The following is a 9,479-nucleotide window of genomic DNA, read 5'->3' as shown; positions in this document are numbered from 1 at the left end:
AATCTCTGATGTATGGGGGCCTTTAGGTGAGTGAAATGTTTTGCTTATAGTACTCACCTGGAAGCTATTGCTAAGTTCCTACAAAACTTTCGCCTATAGATATAATTCTGTTGACAAAATGGAGCTTCTTTAATAAAGACTGCAATTGCTTCAGACAAATCATTTTGCCCCAATCCCTGTAAATATGTATTCCTTAAATCCATTCATTTATTCATGTGCTGTCAACACTATGTAGTAGAGATGTGCGCTGACCCCCATGTTTGTTTTGGATCTTAATTCGGGATGCAGTCAGGAAGCCGACGGTCGCAATGCTGACCGCCGGCTTCCCGACTGTCTAATCCCGACAGGCTGTCTAATGACTAATCGATGCCTAATGACAGGCATCGAAATCCCGACGCCTGTCATTATCCCTATGCCGGGAGCCCGACGCCCGGCATATCGAACTAAGGTAAGCCGGGCGCGGACAGCCATGCGGGGGGGGAGGGTTAGATTTTAGGGCTCCTGGGGGGACTTAGGGTTAGGCACCTCCCCTGGGAGGTTAGTTAGGCTAGGGGAAGGGTGGGTTAGGGTTAGGCACCCCCGGGGGGTTGTTAGGGTTAGGCACCCCCGGGGGGAGGTTAAGGTTAGGCACCCCCCGTGAGACTTAGGTTTAGACTGCGGGGAAGGCGGGGTTAGGTTTAGGCACTTACAGGGGGGATTAGGGTTAGGCACTAGGGGGTAGTTTAGGGCTAGGGAGGGAGAGGGTTAGGTTAAATTCTTTCCTTGTCGGGATCTCCTCCATCGGGCATCCACTGTCGGTATTTGAACCGGCGGTCATTCATACCGATTCCCTTGATTCGTCTTCATGTTTTGGTATTGCAAAACCACCCTCTGTGTTTTGGTTTTGAAACTGAGTTTTAAATAAAAAAAAATGTATACATTTTTTTTAAAAGCAGGTAAACTCATATAATTTATACAATCCAAAATCCGATATAAGAATTTAAAATCTGATATCCGAACTGCGAAAAGATCAGAACTGCAACTCAGATTTATCCAGATCTCCTCTGTAGATCAGATCCACGACTTGCATCTGTCTGGATTCACAAAATTCGGGTGGATTTGGATTTCTGGAGAACCGATCTGCACAGCTTTACTATGCAGTGTTTTATATCTGTGAAAAGCTGACTGATTTGCTGGGAACTACAATTTCACAATAAATAGAATCCCCTGGCATATGCATAACAAATCACAGAAATAGTGGATGACCTGATAACGCGATAGTTCTGGATTACTTACAAACCTTAATTGTTCTAAAGAGTAATGAAATAATTCCACATAAATACAGATTCTAAAATAAATGACAATGCTTTTACTTAAAGACAGCTTAATCATACATATAATTTTGCCAATGCAGACTTACAACAAAAAACATAAGTTATACCAACAGCAGTAGGGAATACTTGTAAAATAAATTTGTGACACCCAGTAAAGAATAGCAGGATAGCAGTCAGCCAATATTTCATACATACATAACGGCACCCCTGAACCTCGTCCTGTGCTCTCTCCTCTTTTCTCCGACTGCCCCCCCCCTCTTTCTCTGGTGAGTTTTATACTCTAATTTTGTCTGTACCTCCAGTTAATCCAATTAGTACAATTAATTTAATTAATATTTGTACGTGCTAGGCCCTCATTGGTCATCTGCGCTTTAGCCATAATATTGACATTATTCTGTGTTATCTTTTTGTTCCCATGTAGAATTCTGACATGATCGCCCATTTAGCCTTTATTTCTGCTTATTGCAGACAAATGCTATCTTGAATTAACTTATTTGTTTATGTAACTGAAACTTGCTGTCAGCTATTCTGCACATGTTAAAACTGATACATTTTAAACCCATAATTCTTATTGTTAAGACAATATATATATATATATATAAAAAGTAGTTTAACCTACATATCTCTGCAGTTAATCACACCTGCAGAGAAATAAAACACTAATCTCTACATACTTTTTAGTACATCATATAACATGCTTTTATCTAAAATATCAAACAAGATGGCTGCTGCATCAGACACACACTTACGTACTTTAGAGAGAAAAGGGAAGGCCTTATCCTCTCTAGGCCTGAGGCCATTCGACAAATATGGCCTTCTGCATTCATACAACTAATATATATATTCTCAATCATTTCTATATACTCTAAATTACAGTGCAGGAAAATAAAGTGACATAATCATGTGAGATGCTGAATGAATATGTACGTCCACGTATTCCTGTTTTATCAGTTCCATCCTCTGAATATTCTGAACATAACTCCGAAGAAAGTTCATATCTCTCATAAATTGCATTGTCTGATTTCTTCTTAATGCATTTCACTAAAATATATAAAATAAACAACATTATTATAACAAAAAATATTAAACTTCCCAATGTGTGCATAACATTGACCAACCAATTTCCGATCCATGCGAACCAGGTACTAGGGTTCATCAGGTGAACCTGATGTTGGGAATAACACCATCACGTTTATTTGTTCAGCAAATTCATTTTTAACCTGAGTAACTTCATTCAATCTTTATTTTATTTTTTCTTCTGCATCAGAAGAATTTGTGATGTATGTATAACACTTTAACCCATATACTTTTTGCAAACTAACACAGTATCATGAAGTTGCAGCTGTAGAATAATCTGTGCTGCATTAATTCAGTGTTTTATTGCTTGAAGCTCTCTTACCACAATGTCCATGATATTGTTTATTAATTCTCTTAATTCCTGTATCATTCTTTGATTTGCAGTTATTCTCCATGTACCAAATGTTATTGTGTTACCAAATCCCAAACCAACCTTGTAACCTTGGGACAGTGTAAAGAGGTGCTTGTACTTTTCATATACCATTTGTATCTGTATTTTTTTATCGTTTTTACACAGTAATTATTTTATGTTCTTTTAGATTTTTCTATTGTATTACCACTGCAGCAGGTAGCAATGTTCTTATAAGACCCATTCCAAAAGAATTCACTAGTAACCATTTATAAGCCCTATGTCCACACACATAATATAACCCATGTGGTAGTGTCATGGTCTATTAGACAATGTGTTTGAAAAAGCATCATACGGAACATTACAACGGGCACTCTTTTCATCCAAGCTTTCTTCTTGCTTGTCACATTCTGCAATATGATGACTGTATATTTTATTGTACCCCTACATTCCTTCTGTCATTACACAGTTTATTAATGCACTCACACATTATTCATTATTAGGTTTTGTGTATATAATGATCTCTAAAAGATCCCCCAAACAAGTTTAATTCTGAAAGGTCTTCTTTGTAAGATTGTGTTACAAACACTAGTTTCCAAATAAGTACCCTCAGCTCCTATACCATTTTATTAATACACATGATGTTCTGGTCATACCTTGGATACCTTATTTTTTTTAAACGTAGGGAACCTGTAACATTATTAGGTTCAAGTGTGTGTTCCACATAGTGAGTGAAGTGTTTGAGTGCAATGAGATAGACATTAACACAACATTCCCTGAATGACATGGTGACTACATACCCAACAATCAACCTTATTGTTCTTCCTATGAGCTCATTGTAAGTGTCCAGGGAAGAAGTGTCAGTTTGTATAGAGGTGCTATCTTTGCACCATTGCAACCTCTTCTCTGGTTTAAACCACAATATTCACATACTGTATACATTTTGGAATTGTGAGGCAAACTTCCACACCTTTTCCTCACTGTAATGGCTCTTCTTTTCCGATACTTCACCAGATGTATCTTATCTACATTCCCAGTATGATACCTTATTTACCTGCATTTTGTTACTTTTATATATTTCTTTTTCAAACCTTCTAATTATTTTTACATACGGGCTATTAAGAATTTTTCACATCGGTCTTCTGACCTTCCTCTAATCCGTACCTATACCTGGGCGTATCAGTAGTAAAATGAGTGTGTGCATCTTTAATAGCGCTTAATATGATTAATACCCTATCCCTTATGACCATGGGATTCAAAACAGGAGTGGAGTCCACCATTATGACTCCGGCAGTACCCCTACGATAACCTTCCACATCGTCAGCCACCAGTCCTTGACAGCCCTCATTCACTAGAAAAATTTAAAAAATTAAAAATGAAACAAAAATAACTGCCTCAATCAATGGATACACAGAGACTTGATCACCAATAGCCATCTTTCTTTTTCTTTGCCCACAATCCGCAGAATACCACTAAGAATGTCCCCGATTCTGTGGACCTTATCTTGGTCTGAACTGTGGCTCTGATCAGGCCTATCATCAAATAAGTTCGTTAGATTTAAGTTACAGTCAATGTCTTTATCTGCGTCTTCTCTTGCTGCAACTGACTTCACCACCAGGTTGGAAACCTTCTTGCAGTGAGATGCGTAAATCCAATTGTCCTTTTCAGCCACATTGAGGGTGTTAGCAGGACCTCAAATGGGCCCTGCCATTGATCTATGAGACAACCAGAACATAAGAAATTTCTCACCATTACATAGTCTCCAGGCTGGACTCCATGACAAGGTCCCTCTGGGAGGCTCTTCATAAGCTTTCCTTGCATTTCTTGCAAAGTCTTCAGAAGCTGTGAGAATTGTATAACAGTCCGTAGTTAAATTATATGACAGTGACAAGTCTGTTGCTGGACTTACAATGAGGATGGGCAGAATTTTCCAAAAAGTAGCTCATAAGTGGACAGGTTAAGTTGCTGCGTTGGAGTGGTGCAAATGCTATACAAAACCAGAGGTAAAGCCTCCAGCCAACTCATGGCAGTCCAAACCCATCTTAGATAATTTTGTACTTAATGTTAGTGTTTACACATTCAATTTTTCTTGTTATATCTATATATTGACACATTGCTTGTAATACCTTCCCTGTAAAATGTGTACTTCTGTCACCTTCAACGACACATGGGATACTACTGTATATCTGGGCATAAATTCCTGCACAATTTCATTGCTGTGAACGATGCTGTACATGATGACAGATTCCTGTGACAACATCTAGGTATCTTCCTCAGGAAACTGAAGTACTCAAACAATAAATGGTTAGGTAAATGCAAGGTATCCAGGACACACTGAACCTGCTGATGATAGTGAGATTAGTTGCAGGAAGGACATGGACATCAGTAATAATCATCAATTGAATCAGCTGAATCAGATTTAACAGTTCACTTCTGGGGAATGGTCATAAACAAATTGTTGATTAGAATAAGCAGGCATAACTATAACAGTAAGCTTAGACATTAAATCAGCGTCATCAGAGACAATAGTCTGTGAGGTACAAATCTTGGTATTGTTGATTAGGAAAAGCAAGCATAAATAAAGGAGTAAACTTAGGCGTTACATTAGCATTGTCATCATCAGAGACAGCAGTCTCTGAGGTACAAATCTTGAATAAAACAAAATAAAAAAACAAAACAGGAGAAGTAAACAACATTTCTATAGGAAGGAGGTAAGAGGGTTTGGGGACAGAGGGCAGGAGGGGAGGAAAGAGCTGTGAGGGCAGGGGGTGCCGTTGGCTGACTGCCATCCTGCACTGTAGGTGTTATTGTGTAGTTTCTTGTTGCCACACTGTGAGAGATTACAATTGTTTGACTCTATTTTTGGCCAATTTGGATGAAATAATTGTTGCTTTAAATGCTTCTTAAAACAGACAGATTAAGTGTGCCAGACATTGGGAAAGGTTTTGGTGGTTCTGGTGACCATTTTGGACATATTCACATCATTTAGAAACAAATTTCACACTCTCATCATCATACAAGTCTTTCATAATTGCATACATACTTATCATTCCTAATCACATATGCATTTCTTTTTCCCTAGATCCCGCATTGCGCTAACCTCATTCCCAATCCTCTACTGCCAAACTCTAAACATTTATTTATTAAATGATTTGGTTAACCCCTTAACTCTTGGCAACCCACTTGATGCCATATACAAGAGACTTTTTTTTCTGCTGCAAAAATAAAACTCCTTTTTTTTCCCACCAGCCAATCTACTGACCTTGAAATAGGAACACTCTTTCCAGTCTCAAAGAAGCTTTACACTTGGAAAGAATTAATGTTTCTCATTGCAAGTATAAGTTTGTTAGTGGGATACAATACAATTTGTGGTAACCTACCTGTGTATCATTAACCGTTTCACCAAACCAATTCCTTCACCTTCATTCAAACAACCATTACCATCCTGGTGCTTCACACTCTGTAGCTTTATTGCAGGCTACAGTCAACTACCTCTGCATATTCAAATCACTTGCTCATACCTTCTATAGCACTTACATAAAATTCACTTCAATCCCATACATATACTTAGACAGTGTTTCCACTTAAAAAACCAACTGGGATTAACCTTTTTTTAAAAAAAAACAAATTGTGACATGTGTGTCAAAATAAAAAAACCCAAAAAACCTACCCATGCTATCTGTCTTTGTTATCAGATTAACACCTTCCCTGTATCACCTGTCCTTCGTTATTAGATTAACACATTCACACCACCTGTAACTAATAACCTACCATGTGGTATCTGTCCTTTGTTATCAGATCAGCACCTTCACACCACCTGTAACTAAAAACCTACCCTGTGGTATCTGTCCTTCGTTATCAGATCAGCACCTTCACATCAATATTATTCTATTATCAGATATCTGCAGATTAATTTCACACTAGCCACGTGGACTTCTCCCTTTGTCTATGATATTGCCCCTGCAACTCACATAACCAGAATCATGCCTCTCTACACACCTTTCATAAAAGATAATAAAGAAAGTCCAAAAAAACCTATGTCACCAATGCCTATCACCCCAACCCCTAAATAATTACTTAATAACAAAAAAATCTAAACATTTATCTGACACAAAACAAATCTTAAACAATATTTAAAATTCAGGAATAAACACCTCAAGTTTACATATATCATAAAATATCAGCAGAAACTGATCTATGTTAATCAAACTGTCTGCTAAAGCTAACACAGCAAAATACAAACAACTAAAAACACATCTACCTTGACCACCCAATCAGGGGTCTACATCAAAGGAAAGAAAGGGGAAGGAGGAAAGGTGAGAGAAAGTATGTGCAACCTTATTTTGATGGATCACTCATAAATGTTACATACACTGCTATCTATGGCCTTATAGTGTGTGTTATTCACTAGTGCCAGAGCACCCTATTCTAATCCCAACTCCAAACGGCAGCCAGAAGCGATACTCGGGTAGGATTCTTGCGACACTACTGCCGTGAAGGTCAGTCAAACATACACACATGCACACAACTTTCTCCCATGTTACATACACTGCTATCTTATGGCCTCCATGATTGATAACGCAATAGTTCTGGATTACTTACAAACCTTACTTGTTATAAAGAGTAATGAAATTATTCACACAAATACAGATTCTAAAATAAATGACAATGCTTTTACTTAAAGACCGCTTAATCATACATATAGTTTGCCAATGCAGACTTACAACATAAACATAAATTATACCAACAGCAGTAGGGAATACTTGTAAAATAAATTTGTGACACCCAGTAGAGAATAGCAGGATAGCAGTCAGCCAATATTTCATACATACATAACGGCAACGGCACCCCCGAACCTCGTCCTATGCTCTCTCCTCTTTTCAACGACTGCCCCCCCCTCCCTCTTTCTCTGGTGAGTTTTATACTCTAATTTTGTCTGTACCTCCAGTTAATCCAATTAGTACAATTAATTTAATTAATATTTGTACGTGCTAGGCCCTCATTGGTCATCTGTGCTTTAGCTTAATATTGACACTATTCCGTGTTATCTTTTTGCTCCCATGTAGAATTCTAACATAATCGCCCATTTAGCCTTCATTTCTGCTTATTGCAGACAAATGCTATCTTGAATTAACTCATTTGTTTATGTAACTGAAACTTGCTGCCAGCTATCCTACACATGTTAAAACTGATACATTTTAAACCCATAATTCTTATTGTTAAGACAAATATATATATATATATATATATATATATATATATATAGTAGTTTAACCTACATATCTCTGCAGTTAATCACACTTTCAGAGAAATAAAACAGTAATCTCTACATACTTTGTAATACATAATTTAACATGCTTTTAGCTAAAATATCAAACAAGATGGCTGCTGCATGAGACACACACTTGCTTACTTTAGAGAGATAAGGGAAGGCCTTATCTAGGCCTGAGGCCATTAGACAAATGCGGCCTTCTGCAACTCGCACAACTACTATATATATATATTCTCAATCATTTCTATATACTCTAAATTGCAGTGCAGGAAAATAAAGTAAAATAATCATGCATATATTTTCGTGAGATGCTGAATGAATATGTACGTTCACATATTCCTGTTTTATCAGCGAAAAGATCAGAACTGCAACTCAGATTTCCTATCCTATTCTCCTCAGGAGCTCTGGGGGTCATTCAGACCTGCTCGCGAGCGCAGGACGCTTGCAGGCGGGTCGATGTTACCCCAATGCGCATGATGGAGGGAGCTACATCGTGCGCATGCGCGAGACCCGGACATCGACAGCCAAGCTATCACTCCGGGTCTCGCACCAAAGGGGGCGTGCTGTCGATGGTGACTGACAGCACGCCCCCTTTGGTGGGCGTGCCAGGGGCGTGACTGCCAGACGGAGGCATTCCCATGGGAACGCCTACCGTCTGGGTCCGGCCCCACTGACATCACTAGTGATGTCAGTGGGAGTGATTTTGGCTCTGATAGAGCCACAATCACTCCAGGGCTTGCGGTCACCGAGACCCTACCGCAGGGTCTCGTCGCAAGCCCGATGGTCGCGATGGTCTTGACCATCGCGACCATCTTTTTGGCCGCTCGCATATGCTGTGGGTGGTCACCCACAGCTATGCGAGCGGCCAGGAGGCCGCTCCATTTTTAGGTAGGAGGGCAATGATTCAGAGCGAGCGTTCTGGTCAGAGCGTCCGGCTCTGAATCAGGCCCTCAGTTCCACGACTTGCATCTGTCTGGATTCACAAAATTCACGTGTATTTGGATTTCTGGAGAACCGATCCACACAGCTCTACTATGCAGTGTTTTATATCTGTGAAAAGCTGACTGACTTGCTGGGCACTACAACTTCACAATAATTAGAATCCCCTGGCATATGCATAACAAATCACAGAAATAGTGGATGACCCCATATTATTAACCAGTTTTTTCACGTATGACCCATCCTACAAAAAGGTACTCAAAGCCTCCAAATAAACCATATGTGCTCATATCGGCAACCAAGTGCATGCTTTGTGGGTGTACTGTTAAAAGTCAAAAAGCTGACTCACTATCCAGTTTTGCCATCAGCACACACCTGATTAATGGTCTCAGTATAAAATATACTAGTGTCACAAGCCACCGCATTGCGAATGCAGGGCGAGGCGAACGCCGGGCGAGCATTTGCTGAAGCTCCTCCTGCCACCTGTCCATCATTTCGGGATCCATAATATTGGCTCCGGCATCTATTT

The 9,479-nt window shown here is 39.3% G+C and overlaps 1 long non-coding RNA gene across 1 annotated transcript; it reads right to left on the bottom strand.

The window, feature by feature from the left end:
• Window positions 1–1,365: 1,365 nt before the first annotated feature.
• Window positions 1,366–7,339, bottom strand: LOC148477609 (uncharacterized). Its single transcript, XR_015872493.1, has 3 exons — window positions 4,866–7,339; window positions 4,489–4,581; window positions 1,366–2,354 (listed from the first exon to the last, which is right to left on the bottom strand). It is a non-coding gene; the product is annotated as an uncharacterized LOC148477609 (long non-coding RNA).
• Window positions 7,340–9,479: the final 2,140 nt, after the last annotated feature.

Source organism: Taudactylus pleione, unplaced genomic scaffold (assembly GCF_031769625.1).
Source record: "Taudactylus pleione unplaced genomic scaffold, aTauple2 ptg000706l, whole genome shotgun sequence".
In the NCBI taxonomy this organism is placed as follows: domain Eukaryota; kingdom Metazoa; phylum Chordata; class Amphibia; order Anura; family Myobatrachidae; genus Taudactylus; species Taudactylus pleione.
The sequence above is the reverse complement of the archived record's forward strand: the minus strand, read 5'-3'. Positions and strand labels throughout refer to the sequence as shown.